Source organism: Somniosus microcephalus, chromosome 1 (genome assembly GCF_052327205.1).
Source record: "Somniosus microcephalus isolate GS21.2 chromosome 1, FLI_Smic_1.0, whole genome shotgun sequence".
Classification (NCBI taxonomy): Eukaryota; Metazoa; Chordata; class Chondrichthyes; order Squaliformes; family Somniosidae; genus Somniosus; species Somniosus microcephalus.
In genome coordinates this window covers 61961007-61985724 of record NC_140987.1, presented here as the reverse complement: position 1 = coordinate 61985724, position 24718 = coordinate 61961007, and positions in this window count along the sequence as shown.

Sequence of the window (24718 nt, the reverse complement as noted above, 5' to 3'; positions counted from 1 at the left end):
TATGGATTAACCAGATCTGGCTGTACTGAAAACTATTTATTTGAAAACTTCTTATTGATGTAATTGAAAATACTTTATGACATGATAAAGAAAGTGTTTACTACCAATGGGCTTCTTAGTCCTGCAAAATGACAATATTTACTCCAGGGTTTCTGCAAACAGACGTGTGCTATAATTGTAGAACATGCATGGCAGTGCAGTGCATTGTAAATTGAACATGTTGTGTAATGGAGCAACAGAAACTTTTAAAATTTATTTTTATTGAGAAACTTTTGTGAGGGGCCAATGCCCAGCATCCATGATGTGACTAAGGTAGAAAAATGCAGAGAGAAAAACAGATATATCAAGACTTAGAGGTTAAGCATGGGTTTTGAAAGCTTGAGTATGTATTTTTGCTCTCTCTTTCTAAGTCTGTGTGTCTCACAGATGTTAGTAATTGGAATGTTTACATTCTTTAACCATCAACAAAGCACAGGTGATGATCACGTGATAATTGGGAGCTTTTTTTTTAAGAACTCAAATTAGGATGAGGAAATACATTTTCTGTCTGCCTCTCTCTGAGCTTATCATGTTTTCTGAAGTTTGTAACATATTTATGATCACAAAATAAAGATACAACACATGTATAGTTAGTGCAATCTGCCATATTTCTCTCTCTCACACACACAGCTTTTCTGTTTCAAAAATATTTGAATAAAGCTTTTAAAATCTGTCCTTTAGCTTTTCTTGAAATAATTTTGAAAACAACCAAGTAGATTTTGTTGGAGATTGAGTGAATCACTATAACAGTTAGCTAGCAAAAATGCTACTGAAGCACCCTGTAAAATTGTGCAGCTGCTCAGACTGCAGGATCTGCCTTCAAATACCAGAATCACGACTCTGGTCAAAAATATCATGTCCAAGCTCAGGCTATTGGAAGAGGCTATGGCCTTCAAATAAAACAAATTAAGAAAGTTTAAAAGACACAAAAACAACACGAAAACTTTAATCATGCTAAACTGTAATTTTTAAAATGTTGTTAAAAACTTTATTTTGGACAATGGGAATTTTTCTACTCAGGACAAAATGGCATTCATTTATTTACAAAAAGCATTCTGAGTAATTCAATTGGTCCATCAACAAATTGTGATGGCAAAATATGTATGTAAAGTTTTCCCATTATAAAAGGTTTATAGAGAGAATTCCATTATAAACGTTGACATAAAAAGTGTTAAAGAAAGTAGCATTTGTGTATAGGAATGTGTACCATATGCAAGGTTTTTAATAATATCTAGATATGTATAAACATATAACTACAGTTCCTCAGACAGAATATTGCAGATCTTAAACTTGCTATTGTGAGGAGGTTCTAAGTAAAGGCAAAATACAAGGCAATGGAGAAATTATGAGAGATTCCCTTTTATTCAAAGGGGAAGAAAATGTAGGCTATTCAAAGAACTCCTCCACTGTCCATGTGAAGAAACCTATTGTAAATATATCTGTTTCTTTTTAAAAAGGACGGTGGAGACCTGCCATTTCAGTATTGCTAGGTACTCGGCCACTAACAGATTTTGCAGCATCAGACAGTTCTGTGTTGCCCTCAGGCCAGTACCTATGTGAAAACGTATAGTCAAAATATACCAATTTGTGACCAACGGAGACCATCCATTTGGGCTGAGAAGCAAATAAGACATGAAATGGTGCATTCTGATTGGGCAACACATTTTAAATCCTTTTTAAAGGTAATAGATATATTTGCGATTTTATTTTTTACACAGGCATTAGAGAAATATCTTGAACAGGAACTATTCCTCCAGACTTAAATAAAAAGGCTTTAGTTACCAGTTGCCTCTTATAAAGTTATTCCACCAATGTAAAATAACTTTAGGAGCACATTATGACTCTCTGTGAGGTGATAATGAGCTTGTACAAAGCTGTAGTCTTATCCCACTTGGAGTACTGCAAAAAAACTGTAATCACTGTACTCCTATCATCAGAGAAGATGCAGTTATGGGTAACTAAACTGAAACCTTAGATTAGGTACATAAGCTATGAAGAAAGGCTTCAGAAACTGTATTTACCTGAAGGAAAGACTCTGGGAGCATCGTATTGAGGTAATCAAGATAATCTGCGTGAAAAATATAATCATAAATATCTGTTACCTTTTCCAAAAAAAGGACAAACTTTGCTGCCCAATGAGGATGCACCATTTCAGGTCTCATTTGCTTACTGAGTGACATGAATCTTGTCATTCATGTGAAAATGACTTATGTAATAATACTGGGTGGCCTGCTGGTGGCGCTGTCCAGGGAGAGTATAAATACTCGGGCATGGGCCCAACTTGTGCAGGACATTCTTTAACAGGAACTAGTGAAGGACACAACTAGATCTCCATGTTGAAAAACAGTTGATTAAAACCTTGTTTAATACTCAGACCAAGTGCCTAGCAGTTTTCTTATGTCACTGAGATAATCAAGGATCCTAATAATATGACTCAAAATCACAAACCACAACAACTAGGCAACTAGGCACAGACTAAAACTCAGAAGCGGGAAGACAAATAGACAATTTAACCACTTTACACAAAGGATGGTAAATATATGGCACAGACTGCTCAGGGAAGCAGATAGTGTTGGACAATTTAAATGGGAGCTGGATAGATATTTGGCAGAGAGGGGTATGAGAGTGAGAGAGAGAAGCGTGTGATAATTTTCAAACTTTGGAACTTGTTAGGTGGAGCTAATAGTCTCATCTGATCCTGTATATTCCTATGTTCCTCTGTGGCAGTAATTTTTATGATTGTTATCAGGTCAGGGGCATTTCAGGGCCCTGCAGATAGTACAGTTCATCTGACGTTTCACCGTGTGCAATACTTTCTTTTTATTAATGTGAGCAATTACATGGGGAGGTAGACAGAAATTCCCATCAGTGACATATTTAATATTTGTTGGTACTGAGTTGGATTAGTATTAATTTCTGTTAATCTTGTTAACTCAAACCTATTAAACAATTCTGTATTAATTCATTATCTACATTGTAAACCTAATTTCTAGCTACACTCGTGCTTTTTATACAGAAAGCAGTGTTAATCCTATTAAAAAATGGTAACTTCTTCACCTAACCATTAAGTGTCTGCTTAAGTTCTTTTAAAACTGTGGTTAGCAGGTATGTCAATTTACCCCACAGTAAAGCAAATTGCAAACAAGATGGTTATACAAACTGAAAATACAACGCAAGTCAATCAGCATCTGTAAAGAGAAAAGACAGGGTATGATGTTTCAGATGTGTAGCATTCATTGGAATTGATATCAAGCATTTGCAATTTTTAATGTTCTCCTATAAAGTTCTGTTGCTTTATTAATATGATCAAAAAAATAAAGTACAGCTACTTCAATATCTTTTAAAACTCCCTCTAGAAAACGGGAGGATCAGAACCTCGACTCCAGCAACTTCCATTCACAATGTTAAATGCCTACACACAGAGCAGGTGCTTGCAATTTTACTATCTCTGTTCTCAGTAAGCAACTCTTATAGCCCTTCTTGAGTTTTTCCATTAATATTCATTAAATATACCACTGAGGTGTTTCTAATACATTTTCTTGTCATAGAAAACCAATGAAATGCTGGAACTATCCTCTCATGCATACGTATTATAAATGTATCAACTAGTTACACTTTACATCCACACAATGTACCATCAACTTTAAAGATCATCTTAACCATCCCATAAACTACAGACACATGAATCTAGTACAGAATTACATAGAAAATCTGTGTATATTATAAATAACTTTTGATAACACCCAGGATGTAAATCCTCTAACAGATTGAATGTTCAACTGAGGAAAGCTACGTTATATTTTTCAATAATCCAGACAAATAGACCAATAAATACAGATAACTTTTTTATAATGATAGGATGATTTTCTGTGTTTTAAAGGATTTGCTGAATCTGCATCACTGATAATGGGTCTGTTGCAGAACCTGGTCTGCTGTAGATACCTTCTTAGGTTCAGTGGCATCAGTCACTCTCTTAAGCAGTCAGAGCATTTTACATTTATGGCAGTTGATTCACACTGTCCTAGATCTACTTGTACAGTAGCAGGACCCAGGAGTGTAACAATGACACTTCTTTGTGATCTGGAGTGGATTCCATGTCTAATGTACCTGCACCTCTTCAATTTCTCCAAAGGCAGACCAAGTTAACACTAAGTGAGGTACAGTTTGTAAGGTGCTTTACTCTATGGTAAGGAGAAATGTACAGATAGATAAGTATGATCAGAGCCATTTGGTTCAGTGGGTACAAATCATATTTGCAAAGTGATACAAAATAAGGAACACATGATGCTACCCCTTCCAATGGGTTATCTTAGTGAACTTAAACAGAATGTTTATCTCTGCATACTATCCTAGAGTCCCAGGTAAAACCATGCTCCCTTCACAGCCTTTTGCTGCCTGATTCAATATACAGTCCTATTTCTGAAAAACTGTCTTCTTTGGTGTCTGTGTTCAGCTTTATACTTAACTGTTTATAGTCAGGGAAAGAAAGAAAGAAAGAGAGACTTACATTTATATAGTGCCTTTCACGACCACCAGACGTCTCAAAGTGCATTACAGCCAATGAAGTACTTTTTTGGTGTGTAGTCACTGTTGTAATGTGGGAAATGCGGCAGCCAATTTGTGCACAGCAAACTCCCACAAACAGCAATGTGATAATGACCAGGTAATTTGTTTTATTATGTTGATTGAGGGATAACTATTGGTCAGGACACCGGGTAATAACTCCCCTGCTTTTCTTCGAATAGTGCCACCTGAGAGAACAGACGGGGCCTCGGTTTAACGTCTCATCTGAAAGACAGCACCTCTGACAGTGCAGCACTCCCTCAGCACTGCACTGGAGTGTCAGCCTAGCATTATGTGCTCAAGTCTCTGGAGAGGGACTTGAACCCACAACCTTCTGACTCAGAGGCGAGGGTGCTACCAACTGAGCCACAGCTGACACTGTGGGAGATATCAAAACCTTCCCAACAGTGGATGCAAGGTATTTATTTCTTATCAAGACAGTACAATGAATTGCTTATTGTTTGGCCTCTTAGACAAACAACTTCCAGTTAGTATTTTAACCATCTTTCATCTGACTTAGATTCACAACTCAACATGGAAGTGCCCTGAGCAACTATTGCCTTTAAAAGCAAGCTTTAACTCAAAACACATTTTAAAATAACACATGCTTAGATGTTTTCCATGGGAAAATGGCTATATATATATTACACACACACATATATATACACATATACACACACACATATATAATATAGCGGGTTTTGTTACTGGCCTAGTAATTCTGAGGTTTAGACTAATAATCTAAAGAACCTGAGTTCAAATTCCACTATGGCAGTATAACGTTTGAATTTAGTTTTCAAAAACAGCTGGAGTAAAAAGCTGGTATCAGTAAAAGTGACCATGAAGCCGTCCGATTGTTCTAAAAACCCAACTGGTTTACCAATGTCCTTTAGGAAAGAAAACCTGCCGTCCTTACCTGGTCTGGCCTAAAAGTGATTCCCAGTCCCACACCAACACGGTAGACTTTTAACTTCCCTCTGAAGTGGCCTAGCATGCCACTCAGTTGTATCAAACTGCTACAAAGAATAAGAAGAATAAAACCGAATGGACCACTCGCCCTCTAACCTAGGCATCGAATCAGGACATGAAAAAGGCACCCCCAGCCAAGTTGACCATACAAAGTTGTCCCACAAATTAGTCAAGCAACAGCCTGACATAGTCATGCTTACAGAATTATACTTACCTGCCAACGTCTCAGACTCCTTCATCTCCATCCCTGGGTATGTCCTGTCCCACTAACAAGATAGACCTGCCAGAGGTGGAGGCACAGTAGTATACAGTCAAGGGAAGTGGTCCTGGGAGTCCTCAACATTGATTCCGGACCTCATGAAGTTTCAGATCTTTAAGTCTAACATGGGCAAGGAAACTTCCTGCTGATCACCATCTATTCACAGAATCATAGAATGGTTACAGCACAGGAGGCCATTTGGCCCATTGACCCGTGCTGGCTCTCTGCAAGAGGACTCGTCCCGCTCCCCTGCTCTTTCCCCGTAGCCCTGCAAATTTCATTCCTTCAGGTGCTTATCCAATTCCCTTTTGAAAGCTACTATTGAGTCTGCCTCCACCACCCTTTCAGGCAGTGCATTCCAGATCCTAACCACTCGCTGAGTAAAAAGGTTTTTCCTCATGTCACCTTTGGTTCTTTTGCCAATCACCGTGAATCTGTGCCCTCTGGTTCTCAACCTTTCCGCCAATGGGAACAGTTTCTCTCTATCTACTCTGTCCAGACCCCTCATGATTTTTGAATACCTCTATCAAATCTCCTCTCAATTTTCTCTGCTCTAAGGAGAACAACGGTTCAAGTAGGAGGCCTGCCACCATCTTCTCAGGGCAACTCAGGATTGGCAATAAATGCCGGCCTTGCCCACATCTTGAGAATCAATATTATATAAATAAGTGTGTGGTGATGAATTGTGCTCAGGAAACCGTGATGCGTCAGGTTCTGCACTGGACATTTTGCTGATGATAAACATAGAAACATAGAAGATAGGAGCAGGAGTAGGCCATTCAGCCCCTCGAGCCTGCTCCGCCTTCAATGAGATCATGGCTGATCATCCAAATTCAGTACCCTGTCCCTGCATTCTCCCCATATCCCTTGATCCCTTTAGCCTTAAGAAATATATCCAACTCCTTCTTGAATATATTTAATGAATTGGCCTCTACTGCCTTCTGTGGTAGAGAATTCCACAGGTTCACCACTCTCTGGGTGAAGAAATTCCTCCTCATCTCTGTCCTAAATGGCTTACCCCTTTTCCTTAGACTGTGACCCCTGATTCTGGACTCCCCGACCATCAGGAGCATCCTTCCTGCATCTAGTCTGTCCAGTCCTGTCAGAATTTTATAAGTTTCAATGAAATCTCCTCTCATTCTTCTAAACTCCAACGAGTATAAGCCCAATCGACCCTATCTCTCCTCATACGTCATTCCTGCCATCCCAGGTATCAGCCTGGTGAATCTTCGCTGCACTTCCTCCATGGCAAGAACATCCTTCCTCAGATAAGGCGACCAAAACTGCACACAATACTCAAGATATGGTCTCACCAAGGCCCTGTACAACTGCAGCAAGACATCCTGGTTCCTGTACTCAAACCCTCTTGCTATGAAGGCCAACATACCATTTGCCTTCTTAACCGCCTGCTCCACCTGCATGCTTACCTTCAGCGACTGGTGCACAAGGACACCCAGGTCTCGTTGCACTTCCCCTTCTCCCAATCTATTGCCATTTAGATAATAATCTGCCTTCCTGTTTTTGACACCAAAGTGGATAATCTCGCATTTATCCACGTTATATTGCATCTGCCATGCTTCTGCCCAATCACCCAACCTGTCCAAATCATACTGGAGTTTCTCGGCATCCTCCTCACAGCACACACGCCCACACAGCTTTGTGTCATCTGCAAACTTGGAGATATTACATCTAGTTCCCTCGTCTAGATCATTAATATATATTGGCCCTGAAATTAGGATCGGGAGCTTGCCGCGCGTGCAAGCCTCCGATGTGCACTCACCCTGCGCGCCGACATCTGAAGCCCGGGCCTGCTTGCATTTCCTGTCACTGGCCCGGTTCAGATGTCGGCGCGATGTGTTTACCTGATCCAGCGGCGTAGTTAGTGCGATGTGCTGGCTGGGATCAGGTGAGCACTGTGCAGCCAATCAGGGGAGGGGAAACTCATTCATGAGTTTGAGAGTAAGAACTGTCAAACTCATGAAAAGTATGGGCTGCCAAAACACTACTTAAACTTTAAATAAAATTTTAAAAAACATCCCACTGATTATATTAACTATAAATAAGTTTTTTAAAATGTTTTAAACAATTAACCAATTTTTTGAAATTTTTTTTTTTTTTTTTTTTTAAATAGGGTCTAAAACTAAACTTACCTTACTGTAAATTCTTTAAAAATAATAAACCTGTGGGAAAAAAAATTCTAAATTGTACTAAAAGCCCACTTACCTGTAAAGCTAAGTACTTACGTCTGTTTTTTCCACACGTAAAAACCGGAGGCCTTTACACTCGGGCAACTCTGGGGGGAAAAAAAGGAATTTCACTGCGCTCGCGCTGCCTGTGCAGTCGCGCGCGTTCTGCCTCTTAACCCCTTGGGTCAGAGGACAGGAAATGCCGGTTTTCAGCGCATGTGCTGTGCATGCTGAAAACCGGCAATTCCTCCGGTCACACGCATGAGTACCCCGTCCGTACTCATGCGTTGTGACAGGAATTACTGGGCCATTGTGAATAGCTGGGGTCCAAGGACCGATCCCTGCGGTACCCCACTAGTCACTGCCTGCCACTTGGAAAAAGACCCGTTTATTCCAACTCTTTGCTTTCTGTCTGCCAACCAGTTCTCTATCCAAGTCAACACCTTGCCCCCAACCCCATGTGCCTTAACTTTACACGCTAATCTCTTATGCGGGATCTTATCGAAAGTCCAAATACACCACATCCACTGGTTCTCCCTTATCTATTTTACCAGTTACATCCTCAAAAAATTCCAGTAGATTAGTCAAGCACGATTTACGTTTTGTAAATCCATGTTGACTTTGTCCGATCCTGTCACTGTTTTCCAGGTGCTCTGCTATTACATCTTTTATAATGGACTCTAGCATTTTCCCCACTACCGATGTCAGGCTTACCGGTCTGTAATTCCCCGTTTTCTCTGTTACTAATAGCTTTGACTAAAATAAAGAAGCCAGTCATTTATACATCTATCATTTTTTCAAACCAGTAATCCCTGTAGGAACAGGTGACATCTACTTGCTTTCAAAACTTTGGGTGATAACTAAATGTATTTTCTAAAGCTATCTGCTCTTCTGCAGAATTAAAAGGAACTGGTAGTAACCTTTTTTCATCTTGGGCGGACCCATAATTAGGATTTGGTCTTTTAAAGGTTTGGTCAGTTCAATCCAAACTATAGCTTGGACAGTTTTTTTTCTTTGCAGTCACACAAGTTATAACTTCCGTTCCTTCAAACGACTTTTAGAAAAAAGTCCTTTTATAACTGTCATCTGTACATCTGCTGTGTGCGCTCCCAAACTGCCTTGGGGCATGGAAGATGACCTTATTTCGAAAGCTAACCGGTATTCTTTGCAAATTGTATTTGAGAATTATAATATCTCCTTTTCTCAAATCCTTAAAGACTTTCACTTATTAAGTATGAGTAATCTGGGCTTGCTTCAATAGTATGGGCTGCATTGCAGAATCTGCAAGTGATAACAGCAGTCCTCTCTCTTATCATATCATTGTTAGTTATTTGTATGAATAGTGGTAACTCTTAGACCGAACTTTAACTAAGACATCAAATACTTTCACCTAAAAATGTATTTGAATAAAGTGGCTCTCTGCCATTTTGGGGGGTTCTTCATTTCATGGACACGTAACTACAGTAACATTTCCCCCAAGAAACTTGTAGGTCAATTACTATGGTTACTCAAATCTGGGTACAAAGCAAGAGAAGACCTCTTTCAGGATGATACTTGGGAGGAGAGGTAGGTAACTGCTCTGATATTGAAGTGGAAGCTTTGAAACAGACTCACTCTGCAGTCTGTATCTGATTGTGTTATAAATGTTATAGAAGCGAGCCTTGGAAAAAGGACAATGAGCTAGTGATACCCACTAAAATGTAATTACTTAAGCACTGTCGTACTAAAACGAAAGTTTCATGTAAGGTGAAACAAAATATGATAGTAAAGCAAAAGGCGCTGACCCTCCAATCTCACATTCGCAAATGTTAAGGTTTCCACTTTAGTCTTTGTTGGGTCCTTTTGGGAAAAGGTCATAATTTAGAATTTTTGCAGTTGATAAATGATCTTTGTGTTTGTGTTCACACGCACCGATTGATTTGTTATAGTGAAAATGTTGTTACCATAATAACATGTAGTGCCGTTGGCTATTAGGTAAACAGGAGACTAGCTGTTATCCAGCTGGGAGGCAAACTGAAACAGATAGCACCTCTTTATGGGCAATAAAATGTCAAAGAGATGCCTTATGTTGGGAGGTAATCAATTTCACCCGGTCTTGACACATCAGCTGTTCATATTTTTCCTTTCACCCAACCTTTTGAAGCGGCATGACTCACTTTAACAGCGAAGGAGGCTGTCGGTGTATCTGACCTGTGTTGAAACTACTGTTTAGCTCCCGGATAAATCTGCAGTAGTAGAGGGTTGTCAGGGCAATTTTCCCGCCATTCCCAGCCTGGATAAGACTGCTGTTTCCGGGCATTGCCTATGCATTATGCAGCAGGGCTGTTTTAAACTGACAGCCCCTCAGCCAACATCCACTTGAAAAGCAATGGCGCTAATCAAAGTAGACATATTTGAATGTCCAGACACACACACAGAGAAATTTACTAATCAAAAAGTGTATTTCCTAGGGCTGTCTCCAGAGAAATCCGCGGGAAGAAATTGGAATAATTTATTAGCTTACAAGTTTTCGTTGACAGTTAGCCCAAGGCTATTTATCTCTGTAATAGAGAACGTCTCCAATGTGGCAAAATTGACCAAATCAAACAGCTTTGATCAGAAAATGAATCTGGCAAGCCTGTCTGTCTGTGTGTCCCTGGAGGATGGCGGGAAACAAACAAAAAGATTTAACAAGTGGTCAATATGAGAGAACGAATTTGCAGCCCTGGAAGCCAAGCAACTGTGGAACATCCTCACAAATAGGAATGATCTTTGAAAAACCAAAAGATGAATTCACTCTCCGATTATTCCCATCGGCGTTCAGACCCAGTTTCTCAGTACTGGTCAGTGTTGGAAGCCCTTCCAAAATATTTAATGCTATCTAAACATCGATGCTTTTGACTAATATGCAATTTGCAATGGCTAACTAGCATACTCCTTATTAATTTATCGTCCTCTGTTATAAAAAAAATCATCCTCCACTGGCTTCTGATGGGCTCACCTCACGTAACCTGTTTTAAACTCCATTTGGAACTGTGCCTACAATCACCTTTGCAAAATCTCTCAAGTAACCGCGCACAGTCTAATTAGTATGCATTATCAATTAACAAGCTTAATAGCCGGCAGATTGATTAGATCCTCTGTTGTAGGGACAGAGCTCATGCGAGACAGAGAATGAAAAATCGTCACACGCACATGCTGCAGGGTTTTGCTGTTTTCTAAGCAACCCCCCAATCTAGCGCCAAATTTCACTATTCCTGTAATTAATGGCCACACAGGCTGTGAATGGAGAACAAACGAGATCTCTTTTAATTCTTAAATAAAACTCTGCCATGTAATGAGACGGACCGCTATGGCTAGTTTGCCTCTAATTGTGGTTTCCATTATTACAACAATGCCTGGTGTTGCCACAGCTTAAACACACGACAGAGCAGTCAATCAGTGGGAAGCAGTTAGCAGTGCCTTGAATATGTGATACATATCAACAAGAGAAAGAATGTTAAAGAAAATAAGGCGTTAGGAGTGGTGAGGTAGACACAGAGTATGGCCAAAAAAACTGGAAAGTCAGCAACATCTGCAAAACAGAAATCGGACAAAAAAAATTGGCACAAAAGTGAGCAGGTGCATAAGGCTGCCTTGGAAAACTGTTCAACCGAAATGCTTCAGGAAGAATACCGTTTTTAAAGCAAATTCTACGGTACAAAACCCACAACAAAAAGATATGCAGCGTCCACCTTTGTTCCAAGTGCGTTGACTCAAGGTGTGCAGATTAAATTTAGCGTTTACAGAATATGATTTCAAAATGTTTACCGATTTGTCAGGCTATTATAAAGCTGAGGACAAATACAGCACAGGTGAAGATTTTGTAGGACCAGGATATCCTCCAGGTTCACTTACCCATGCTTGTGTTGGCGTGTGCTAACATTGGAGGAGGGGGAGAGGGGGGGAGTTTTAGACCAAACAAATGTACTGCTTGTGTCTGCTGAAATAATTAATGTTATGCAGCTCAGTTCATTGTGATTAACCGCACAGACACATACAACAATAGTAAATAAACATAAGTAAAAACAAAACCTGTGTAAAGCCAATGCTGCCATGTTGGAATGCCATTACGTTATTAAATATGCTCACTACTGTCTCGACACAGATTCATATTGAATAAAGACATGAATTCAGAATAGCACTGAATATTTTGAAGTCTTCTTGAAGAATGCAGGGCATGGTTAAAATGTAAACCATTTTGTACGTCTTTGTATTGAATTCATGCAAAAAAAAATCCTAGCCGTAGACTCTACGTGTTATTTTCCACACTTAGCACTTCTGTTCGAAAATTGCAATAATACACTTGTTTCACATGCACTGTGCATAAAAAAGAAAAAAAATATTGCAGGCTCTGTTTAGGATTCAGTTAATGCAATACTCTCCTCTGTGCTGCTCTGTGGCCTAGTTTGCAGTCAGTTCATTCAGCACTGATGTATATTTCATTGTCCAAGGCTTAATTTTGATTTATTGTCCATCCATAAATTAGAAAAATATGCTTTGGAATTCCATACCGCGGAAAAGCTGTGCCTGTTGTCAGGGGAATGGGTGATATTTAAGATGTCAGAAATACATATTGGATTAGTGTGCTTTGTTTCCCCACAACAGCAGGTGTTTAATCATATCTGATGGCTGGAGTTAAATGCATTAGGACAGCACCAGCTAAAGAGCAGGGATTTTTTTTGTAAATCTTTCACAAGTCTGTATAATAATTACAAATAACTAGTAACTTACTCTTAAGAAAATGTGTTTTTAAATTTTTTTTTATATTGCTTTAAATATTATGCTAATCATCATTACACAGTAGATCGTTTATCAACCTCTAGTATTTTGCTGTTTCTTTAAGTCCTGGAATTTGCAGATGGGGGCCGAAGAGAAGATGTTCAGGAGCGCAAACATTTCAAGGTCAACCGGTGAACTGTAACAAGCCGGTGAGATTCATGGCGAAAATTGTGCATTTTGACACAACAACGCTTTGATTAAAAGGGAAACTAATAGGTTTAAACAGGCGCTATGAGGATGTAGCCAGACTTTGTTAGCTTTTCGCAAATTACTTAACAGACCGCGGATGGAACTGAAATTGTGTTATACCTGATAAAGAAAACATACTGTACGCTGATGCACAAAATCTCCTATAAAATGCATGACCTGGTATGATGCAGTCATTTATATAAAACAGTAGGATTACCAGAACAATCAGAAGTTAAGATTCATACTAGCTTATTAATTTATCTAAGTACAGTAGTTGCTGAGTATATGTAAATAGGGAGAGAGAGCGCATGATTACTGCCTTCAGAACAGATGTCTGGTATTCACAAAACAGTAAACACATTACTCAAATGTTATTTGAACTGATGTATTATTTAAACACTGATTCCTGAAGTCATATATTGCTGTTAAGTATTGCAAGGCATTATGGAATAATAATAAGTGAGTACATTATTGGTAAGTAACGCCTTTCAGAGATAGATTTAGGAGTCCATCATTCTGGAATAGTGCATACATTCTCATTCATTGCTGCCTAATAACTATCGTAACTTTTTAAACGTCCGTGCACTTAATTTAAGATGGATGTGCCTATTCATAACACCTACAGTCTTCGTTTCGATTATCTATATTACAGGATCTTCAAAAGTGCACATTGTTTATCTGATCCAGAATTCATATTATGGCAAGTACAGTGTTTTTAAAATTAAACTTAATAAACCAGGAGTGTGCCACTTGCCAATATGTTTATGAACAAATATAAACACTAAAAGAAAAGCTGCCTGTGTACTAGGGAAGGGTAGGTCTTTGTGGGATATGAAACATATGCTTATACAATGGAACTAATTTTATCTGTAGCTTTAGTAATCAAGTAGTATAGATAGAATATACATAGATTTAAATGTTATATTTCAAAATGTCACTTTTTATAATTCACTAATACTAAATGCACAATCCAACAGCAAAACGTTAATATAATTGAAAAATAATTATATTAACACAACTGTCTCAAAGTTGTATAGCCCAGTATCTTTGAATATTCAATTCAAACTGAATCGCCGTGTTCGAGGATTTATCTTACAACATTTTAAACTATTTACTTAGAATAAAGCAAATACCACATTATTATTGGTGGTAGTATTATTACCTCGTGTCTTTATGTGTTTCTGTTTTACTGTCAGTTTCTCCTTAAGCATGTGTGCGTATTTTTGAAGTGTTTAACTTTGCATATTACATCGGTATAAATCGGTGTACAGTATTTACATCCATATCTTTCTATGTATCTGTCTCTCTCCCCCACTCCCCTCCTTATATGTCTGTCCAGTTTTTGGTCGCCTCTGGTTTCTTTCCAACACGAGAGGGCTGCTATTTCTTTCTCTTCAGCATTACTCAGCTCAATGACACAAAGCAAATTGCATTTAATAAATTAGCTTAATGGATTCCGCAATTGGCTTGTGAGCGCAGTGCTTCCTCTGGTTAAGCAAAACATTTATATTCTATTCCTTCTCTTTGCTTGTAGGGTTTAAATCCCTGCCATGTGGCTTGGAAACAGTTAGTTTGGGTATTTTATTTGGCCGCCCGGGGCTGTTTTGGCTGCTAATCGCTGCTAATCCTTCAGCCGCTTGTTTATCCGATGCCCGAGGCCAGAAACCGCGGGGGTTTGATAAATTGTTGTACGACATGTTTAATTTCCCTTTCTCACAAGATTTGCTAAAAACACTAATGAAATATTAATTCCTTAAGTAAGTGGAAAAGGGAATTGAATGCGTTGATCGGATTAGAGTGGCAGCCTGCGGTGATTTAGGAGCACTGATAATTGGTTAATAGGAGCCTGGGTGAGGAGAGAGGGTGAACGGTTATTTGCTAACCCATAGCCGAGAGCGAGAGCAATGAACTCGGATCCACAGACTGCGCAAGGGCTGGACACTGCCACCAGCAAAATACTGGCCTAAGGAAACATAACCGAACACTTACTGGTATTAAACAGTATGATAATCACTTCAAATACGGAATTTGCTTTTGCCTCGTTCCAAAACCTGAACTATTGATCATGATTTATTTATACATTTTGCAACATTTTAATACCTAACGCCATAAAATAAATTGCAACTAACAGTAAGGATGCCATAAATTATGGTGCATACGTATTGTTAAAAATAACTGAATTGGTTCACAACCCTGCCCCAGTTCAAAGGGGGCAAGTGAAGTGTTAGCGCGTATCTACTTATATATTCTGATTTGCACATTTGACGGAAGACCAAATACTGTGCAACTCATCAGAAAGTGATGGTCATTAAGGATGATTGATTGGGCAGTTTAGTCCATTTTATGTTTTAAAAAAACTAATGTTTAAAAAGTTGTATTTTTGAAATCTAGCATAAAAACAATTAATAATAAAATATTGAATTTATTTTAAATACTATTACTCTTGCATCACGCATTAACACGGAATTGGCTTTCAGAAGGTAGCGTCCCCTAAATAAACCACATTTAGATCTGGGCTCTTCATTCAGTATAATCCTCAATATTATTCATAACTCAGGTTTAGTTTGGTAACTTGTAAAGTTTGGGAAAGGATATTCCCAAACTGACCCCATGTGATACGGTTAACAGTATGCAGTTGTAATTTTCTCATTGACTTCAGTCACAAATCTTTGTGCCTTGAAGCTACAAAAAAAGTTTAACTCGAACAACGCGAACAACCATTTTCAAACCCTCTGGTGTCTCAACCATATCAGGAGCGATATGGAGCATGTCTTACGTTCTGGGGCAATCCAACTCAAATACTTCATTTTAAAAATGATATATGGTCTTTCTGCTTGCTGGCGTTTCTTCAAACTATCCACTATCACCGGCTACAAATACAGCAGATTTGAAATTAAATACTGAATCCGATTCACAAGGGCAATGTTATGACATCACTATAAATTGGTTTCATCCTCAACAGTCAAGCCGCTTACAAACTGGATATAGATAGATGAGATTTATGCCTATGATTTTTGAAAAAGACTTTATAGTACTTCGATTTGTGGTTTGCACTTACTGAATATTTCTTTTCTGAAAGTTGTTTTAAAGAAACACCTTTCCCTATTGATCCTCCTAAAGCATAGCACCTGTGCAATATTGTGTGAAGAAATACCAACCAAATTGTACTGAGACATCCAACTCATTTTCTGCCGATTTTGCCTCTGTCCATTTGTCTATTCTCCCCCCCCCCCCCCCCCCCACCCAGGACCACCCCTTTCCATTCCGCTTCCCCTTTCTTTCAGTGTCAGTTTAGCACAGCTGGTAACACTCTGCGTGAGAAGGTTCAAACTCCACACCAGGACTTCAGCACATAATCCAAACTGATACTTCAATGCAGAACTGATGGAGTGTTACATTGAAATGAGATGCTATCCTTCAGACTTTAAAATAAGGCCCTTAATAGAATATAAAGCAGAAGGGGTTATGCTGAAACTATTGTACTGATCACAATGGTCAGACTGCACCTTGAATACTGCATCCAGTCTTGGTCACCAAAGCAAGAAGGAAGAATCTTGGGAAGAATCAGGCTTGGGCTGATAAGTGGCAAGTAACATTTGTGCCACACAAGTGCCAGGCAATGACCACCTCCAACAAGAGAAAGTCTAACCATCTCCCCTTGACATTCAATGGCATTACCATCATTGAATCCTCCAGCATCAACACCCTGGGGTCACCATTGACCAGGCACATAAATACTGTGACTACAAGAGCAGGTCAGAGGCTGGGTATTCTGTGGTGAGTGATTCACCTCCTGACTCCCCAAAGCCTTTCCACTATCTACAAGGCACAAGTCAGGAGTGTGATGGAATACTCTCCACTTGCCTTGGTAAGTGCAGCTCCAACAACACACAAGAAGCTCAACACCATCCAGGACTAAGCAGCCCGCTTTATTGGTACCCCATCCACCACCTTAAACATTCACTCCCTCCAACACCGGTGTACTGTGTCTGCAATGTGTACTATCTACATGATGCACTGCAGCAACTCACTAAGGCTTCTTCGACAGCACTTCCCAAATCCATGTCCTCTACCACCTAGAAGGACAAGGGTAGCAGGTGCATGGGAACACCACCACCTCCAAGTTCCCCTCCAAGTCACACACCATCCTGACGTGGAAATATATCGCCATTCCTTCATTGTCGCTAGGTTAAAATCCTGGAACTCCCTATCAGTACTGTGGCAGTAACTTCACCACACAGACTGCAACGGTTTAAAAAGGTGGCTCACCACCACTTTCTCAAGGGAAATTAGGGATGGACAATAAATGCTGGCCTTGCCAGCGATGCCCACATCCCGAGAATGAATTTTTTTTAAATCAAGCTCCAGAAGTAGTTCAGAGAAGAGCCACAAAGATGATCCTCAACATCAGAAGATTGAGATATGGATTAGAGAAACTGGGCTCTTTAGCCTTGAAAGAAGGAACTTATAGAAACATACAAGTTATTAAACAGTATAGAGAATGTAGATCTGGAGTGTTGCTTCAATATAGGCTCAGACTGGTGGCCAAAATTATGATTCTGCCACATGAGTAATAAACACTTAAGAATCTGGGAAGAGTAGTGGAGGCAAAAAAAAAGACAAAGGGGGCTTTTATATTGGTCCTGTTTTAATTCAGATTCTGGGAAACTCGAATTTGTTAGTTAGCTCCCGCTATATTCTCTGCTAAATCTGGCTGCCTTATTCCAGAGGCATCCTCATACACATAGGGCCAGATTTTGCTCTCAGCGGCGAACGAACGGTGCCAGCCGTTCACTACTCTTACACTTGCTCACAGATTTGATGTGGGATTTCGCACCGGAACTGTATGTGATTAGAAAGCCCTCTACAGGGGGCTGGGACCTGTGTGAACAGAGCAACAACTGTGTATCTCCTTAACCAATTGGGTTGAAGAATCGTTAATGAGGATGAATTTCCAGTGCAAAATCCCATATAAAGTCGGTGAGCAAGTCCAAGAGTAATGAATGAATGGCTGGCGCTGTTGAGAGTCTGAACCAAGAAGTGTCAGAATAGTTAATTCAATGCCAAATCATGTACAGAAAGCACATAAAGAGAGGGAAAGACAGATGCAATTGAAAGAGATAAAAGAGACAAAGAAAAAGTTTTTAAAAGTATTTAAATATTTTAGATTTTTTTTAAAATCTCCAACAATAATTTAATCCTGAGGGAATGAGACACCACTCTTGAAAATTTTAATTTCAGTACCAGAGAGGTTTCTTAGCAGTAATTAAGACTTATCATGGCATTAAAAATCACTGGAATGGACGGCCCTAACTTTTTCTGTTGAGTTTAGTGGGTATCTATCACATAAGTACAGCAACTTCACGCCGTTCCATTTGTTTCAATGCCGAGTCTCTTGGTGATATACTGTTATAGCAAAGCTTCTGGAGGAACAGGGCAACTCAGACTGCAACTTCTCGATTTCTGCGTTTAACTGTACATGTGCGGTCGCTGGAAGTTGCTATTCGATTTACACTTGAATAACATTGAGCACTGTTAGCCACAATGTTATTTCTACAGGGTTTATTGTTCTACAGGATAATTGTATGAAAATTGTGATCCCTGCACTAAGCATTGCCCACCAAGAATGCATATCAGGAATTCGGGTGAGTGCTTTCATATAAGTAAATGGATGTAAAATCGTGAAGGGTGCATCAAAATTACTGATATGCATTTCTGGCAGGCGAGGCTCCATGTTGAAATAGCATGGTTTCATAATAATACCCATTAAGAGTGTGCAGCCAGGATAAGAAAGCCAAATTTATTAGTGTAAACACCGAGAGCCAGCTTATTGGTGCTGGACTCCGGGAACCGGAATTAAAATAAAGCCAACATAAAAGAGTCATTCAAAACCATGATAGTGTGATTGGGGACTATAGACTTTTCTTTTTAGATAAATTAGCAAAAATGGGTAAAATTGCCTCGCTTATCTGTTTTCATCTTCTGCTCTCAGAGTCCAGGAAGGTCCTAGGTTTGATTTCCCTATCTGATCTTGGCTCTGGTGGCAGCAGTAGCACTATAATTCATCTCAGCACCACTCAGTTGGAGACGGGAAAATCAGCCAAAGTTCCTGTTCCAGATTGCTGTCCAATGACGCTGCTGGTAGCCTGTGTGTGGAAAACAGCTAAGAGCAAGATTGGGATCAGCCGTGACGTCCACCCCTGCTGTTAAATAGCCAGCTATCCATTTGGGCTCAGACTTGACAAATTGCTACTTGGATGAGAGGCTGAACAATGTTTGATGGTTGGAGAACCATATCCAGCATAGGGTTAATGGCTTCAGGAGAGGAAATGAGAAGAGAGGAGGATGGCAGGGAAGAAAATTATCAGAAAAATGAAGGACAAAAATACAATATTATGTAGCATGTATGAAAGTACAATTTTACAACATATTTTGCATTGATTAGCAGTAGTTTTGGCTTTATCCTGAGGCAAAATGTATTACTTGCATATGAAGTCATCCAAATTGATATATGCAAGACCCTCCTTCGGAGGTAGCCTCACAACACAACTTCAACAACATACATTTATATAGCACATTTAACTGCCGTAACTCACCAAGGCTTCTTCAGTCACACCTCCCAAACCCATGACCTCCACCATGACCTGCATTAAAATTTCATCTGCCATACGTCTGTCCATTTCACTAGTCTATCTATGTCCTCCTGAAGTTTGTTACTATCTCCTCACTGTTTACTACATTTCTGAGTTTTGTGCCATCTGCAAACTTTGAAATTATGCTCTGTATACCCAAGTCCAGGTCATTAATATATATCAAAAAGAGCAGTGGTCCTAACACCGACTCCTGGGCGACACCACTGCACACTTCCCTCCAGTCTAAAAAACAATTGTTCACCACTACTCTCTGCTTTCTATCCCTTAGCCAATTTCATATCCATGCAGGTACTGCCCCTTTAATCCCACGGGCTTCAATTTTGCTAACAAGTCTATTATGTGGTACTTTATAAGTCCATATACACAGTATCAACCACACTATCCTCATCAACCCTCTCTGTTACTTTATCATAGAAGTCTATCAAGTTGGTCAAACACAATTTGCTTTTAACAAAATGGTGATAGTTTTTATTTATTAACCCATATTTTTCCAAGTGCCAATTAATTTTGTCCTGGATTATTGTCTCTAAAAGTATACACAACAAATTAAAAATAAATTAAAAAAAATAAACATTCGGAGGTGTAATGTATGTACCCTTAAGGGAGAGAACTACTTTTTACAGCTCCTGTATACTGTAGTACCGGCAGTGACCACACCTGTATATAAACCCTGAGTAGTGATCTGTACAGTTAGTTCTAGAGTAACCCTCATTCAGTAAACACCTGTTGTACCATTTCTCCTGCAGTCTGTGTCTTATTATACACAGACACAACATTGGCGATGAGCAGATTCGAACCTACCTGCAACTCTGCATCACCTCCCAGGGATTCGCTCCTGGAGAACAGTGGAAGGAGGTCGAGTCCAGAAGCATGGGCGTCGACCACGGGCAACCGCCCAGTCATCCTGCGGAGATTTGAGCATCGCAGGGGAGGCTGTCGAGAGCCAGACTTGGCTTTCCAGTCACGGTGGTCCAGCGAAACGGGCTGGCAACAGGTACTGCGCAGACCCTTCCCGGACAGCGGCGGCTAGAGCCGACCGAGCAGCACAGAAAAAGGCCGAGCAGCATCGACGGGGGAGAGAGAGAGGGCAGAGCGCACAGGGCGCAGCTGGTGTTCAGGACCCAGCGGCGTCAACGGGGAGAGAGACGAGAGAGAGCAGAGCACAGCCGGTGTTCAAGGGCCGAGCAGCGTCAACGGGGGAAGAGAGACGAGAGAGAGCAGAGCGCAGCCGGTGCGCAAGGGCCAAGCAGCATCAACAGGGAAGAGAGGCGTGCAGGAAAATGCGAGGTGCTGCCATTGCCACGAGGACCGCAGAGAGCAGCATTGGCAGCAGCGCAGGAGAAGCGCACGAAACCCACAGGGCATCGCCATTTGCCGCGAGGACCGCCGAGAGTGGTGTTGGCAGCAGCGCGGGAGACGCCATTTTAAGTCGCAGCGGGGAAGAAAGGAAAGCGTGGGAGACACCATTTTAAGCCACAGCGGGGAAGAAAGGAAAGCGTGGGAGACGCCATTTTAAGCCAGTCTAACCACACCCAAAAATGCCGAAGAGTGGCAGTATCACAGCATTCGACAACGAAGTCGAAGATTGGACAACATATGTCGAACGCATAGAAGTATACTGCAAGGTGAATGAAGTGGCAGATGACAAGAAAGCGCTGGTATTGTTGAATTCAATGGGTGCAAAAACGTATGGCTTACTACGAAACCTAGTAACCCCAGAGAAGCCAATAGAAAAGGATTTTGAAAACATAGTGTCAATCCTACAGGACCACTTAAACCCCGCACCGCTGCTGATAGCAGAAAGATTTAAGTTTCACAAAAGGAACCAGCATAAAGATGAAAGTAATGCTGAGTATTTAACGGAACTGCGCAAGCTATCGAAACACTGCCAGTTTGGAACGGGACTAGCAGATACTTTAAGGGACAAGTTTGTGTGTGGGCTTCAAAGTGAAGGAACCCAGAAACGGCTTCTATCAGAAAAGGATCTTACGCTGGACAAGGCTTTCAGCATTGCAGTATCACACGAAGCAGCAGCATGGGGCACTGCAGAGATACAATGGAGACCGCAAGAATATGGCACAAATGAAATGTCATACGGAACAGTGAAGTGCTATCGCTGCGGCAGAACAACACACGACCATAATGATTGCTGGTTCAAGGACAAAGTGTGCAGACAGTGTGGAAAAGTAGGACACATAGCAAGAGTCTGCAGGTTGGGAAAGAAAACCAGCAGCAAGAAATCTCCACAGGAGAAGTACAAGGAGTTACATAAGGTGACGGAGAGTAGTTCAGACGAACAGAAAAGTGATACAGACTCCGGAAGCAAGGAGCTGGGTTGTCTGAAACTACATAATGTGATCAAAACGGAGGATCACCAAACTATCTGGGTCACGCTCAAGATAGCAGGAGTCCAAGTGAAAATGGAATTGGACACAGGATCAGCCCTAACAGTCATAAACCGAAGGGACTACAAGCGGCTATTCTCACATATACCCTTGAGAGATACAAAGATTGTCTTGAAGATGTACACGGGGCAAAAAGTCTACCCCAAAGGAAAAATAAGGGTGAACGTTATATATAACGGCAAGGAAACACCAAAAATGGACCTATATGTATTGCCAGATGGAGGACCACCACTACTAGGACGTGATTGGATCCGGAAGATACAGCTAGATTGGCATTCCATACAAGCACTGACTGTAGATGCCAAAAAGGATGACGACGTCACACCTGGACGACTGTCAAAAATGCTAACTGACGCACAAGAAGTGTTCCAGCAGGGACTCGGAACACTAAAAGGCATAACAGCGATGATCAAAATAGAGGAAAATGCAAGCCCAAAGTTTTTTAAGGCCAGACCTTATGCGATCCGCCCAGCCGTCGAAGCAGAGCTGGAAGGTTTGGAACGTTCAGGAGTACTGTCCAAAGTGGACTGGAGCGAGTCGGCTACACCCATCATTCCTGTAATGAAGAGGTCGTTGAGTAATACGCCTGGGGAACCAAAGAAGGTTCGCATCTGTGGGGACTTTAAGGTGACAGTGAACCCAGTCCTTCACACGGTACAATATCCGCTTCCGCGGATTGAAGATATTTTCGTCTCGCTATCTGGAGGGAAATGCTTCACTAAGATTGATCTGGCCCAGGCGTACCTGCAAATGGAGGTAGGAGAAGCCTCGAAACAGTACCTCACGATCAACACTCATAAACGTCTCTATCAATACAACCGGCTGGTGTTCGGGGTAGCATCAGCTCCGGCTATTTGGCAAAGGGCAATGGAACAAGTCCTGCAAGGGATTCCAGGGACCCAGTGTTATTTGGACGACATCCTGGTCACGGGCAAAAATGACAGTGATCACCTCGCCAACCTGGAGCAGGTGCTCACTAGATTGAAGGAATATGGGCTCCGAGCTAATCGCCACAAATGCGAGTTTTTCCAGAAGCAGATCTCGTATTGTGGCCACATTATTGATAAAGAGGGGTTACATAAGTCCCCTGAAAAGATTGAGGCAGTAGTCAAGGCTCCGGCACCGGAAAATGTGTCACAACTGAGGTCGTTCCTCAGGCTGGTGAACTACTACCATAAGTTCTTGCCGAATTTGTCTACAGTACTACACCCACTGAACACCCTACTGCAAATGGGGGTACCATGGAAGTGGAGTGACGAATGTAAACGAGCTTTCCAGAAGAGCAAAGCATTGATCACATCAAAAGAGGTGTTGGCTCATTTCAACCCAGCACTACCAATTCGGTTGGCGTGTGATGCATCACCCTATGGCATTGGAGCGGGGCTGTCGCACAAATTCCCGGATGGCTCGGAGAGGCCAGTAGCCTTTGCGTCTCGGTCACTAACCTCAGCCGAGCGTAACTATGCCCAGATTGACAGGGAGGCCCTCAGCCTAGTGTGGGGAGTGAAAAAGTTCAATCACTATCTGCACGGGCAGAAGTTCACCTTGCTGACTGACCACCAACCACTTGTCTCCATCTTTAATCCAAAGATGGGCATTCCGGTGATGACTGCGCAACGGCTACAAAGATGGTCCCTTTTTCTAGGGGCGCACCAATATGAAATCGAGTATAAGGGCACGAAACAGCATGGAAACGCTGATGGGCTATCATGCCTGCCACTGCCTACTGCGGAGGAAGCACCAGCAGTGGATCCTGTCAAAATATTTCATTCGACTATAATTGAATGCTTGCCAGTAACTAACGCTGGTATAGAGAAGGAGACCCGAAATGACCCGACACTGTCTCGGGTATATGATTTGATGGTGAAGGGATGGCCAACACATGGCGACTCACTGTTGCCAGCATTCTCATCCAGAAGAGAACAGCTGTCAGTATGCCAGGGGACCTTGATGTGTGGATCCCGAGTGGTAATTCCACCCAAGTTAAGGGAGAGAGTGCTCAATGAGCTTCATGAAGGCCATCTGGGAGGGGTGAAAATGAAAAGCCTTGCTAGGGCTTGTGTGGTGGCCGGGGATCGATCAGCAAATCGAGGACCTGACAAAGAGCTGCTCAGGATGCCAGAAGGTCCAAAATGCACCACCACATGCCCCTCTACACCCATGGGAGTGGCCCTCATCTCCATGGCAATGGGTGCATATTGATTTTGCTGGTCCATTCATGGAGTCAATGTTTTTAATAGCCGTGGATGCGCACTCGAAATGGCCTGAGGTGATCAAAATGTCCTCCACCACTACGGAGAAAACTATTGCAGTCCTACAGACCATTTTTGCTAGGAACGGCTTGCCAGAGCAGATTTGCTCTGATAACGGACCACAGTTTGTGTCCGAAGAGTTTCGAAGATTTATGAAAAGGAATGGGGTAAGGCATTACATATCTGCCCCGTAATATCCAGCCACAAATGGATTGGCTGAGAGGTTCGTACAAACCTTTAAAAAAGCAGTAAAGGCCATGTGCGATGATGACATTCCACTGCAGCATAAGGTGGACAATTTCCTGTTAGCCTACAGAAATGCGACACATGCAGTCACCAACCAGGCCCCGGCCATGATGTTGTTTAACCGAAGGTTGAGATCTTGTCTGGATTTGCTCAGACC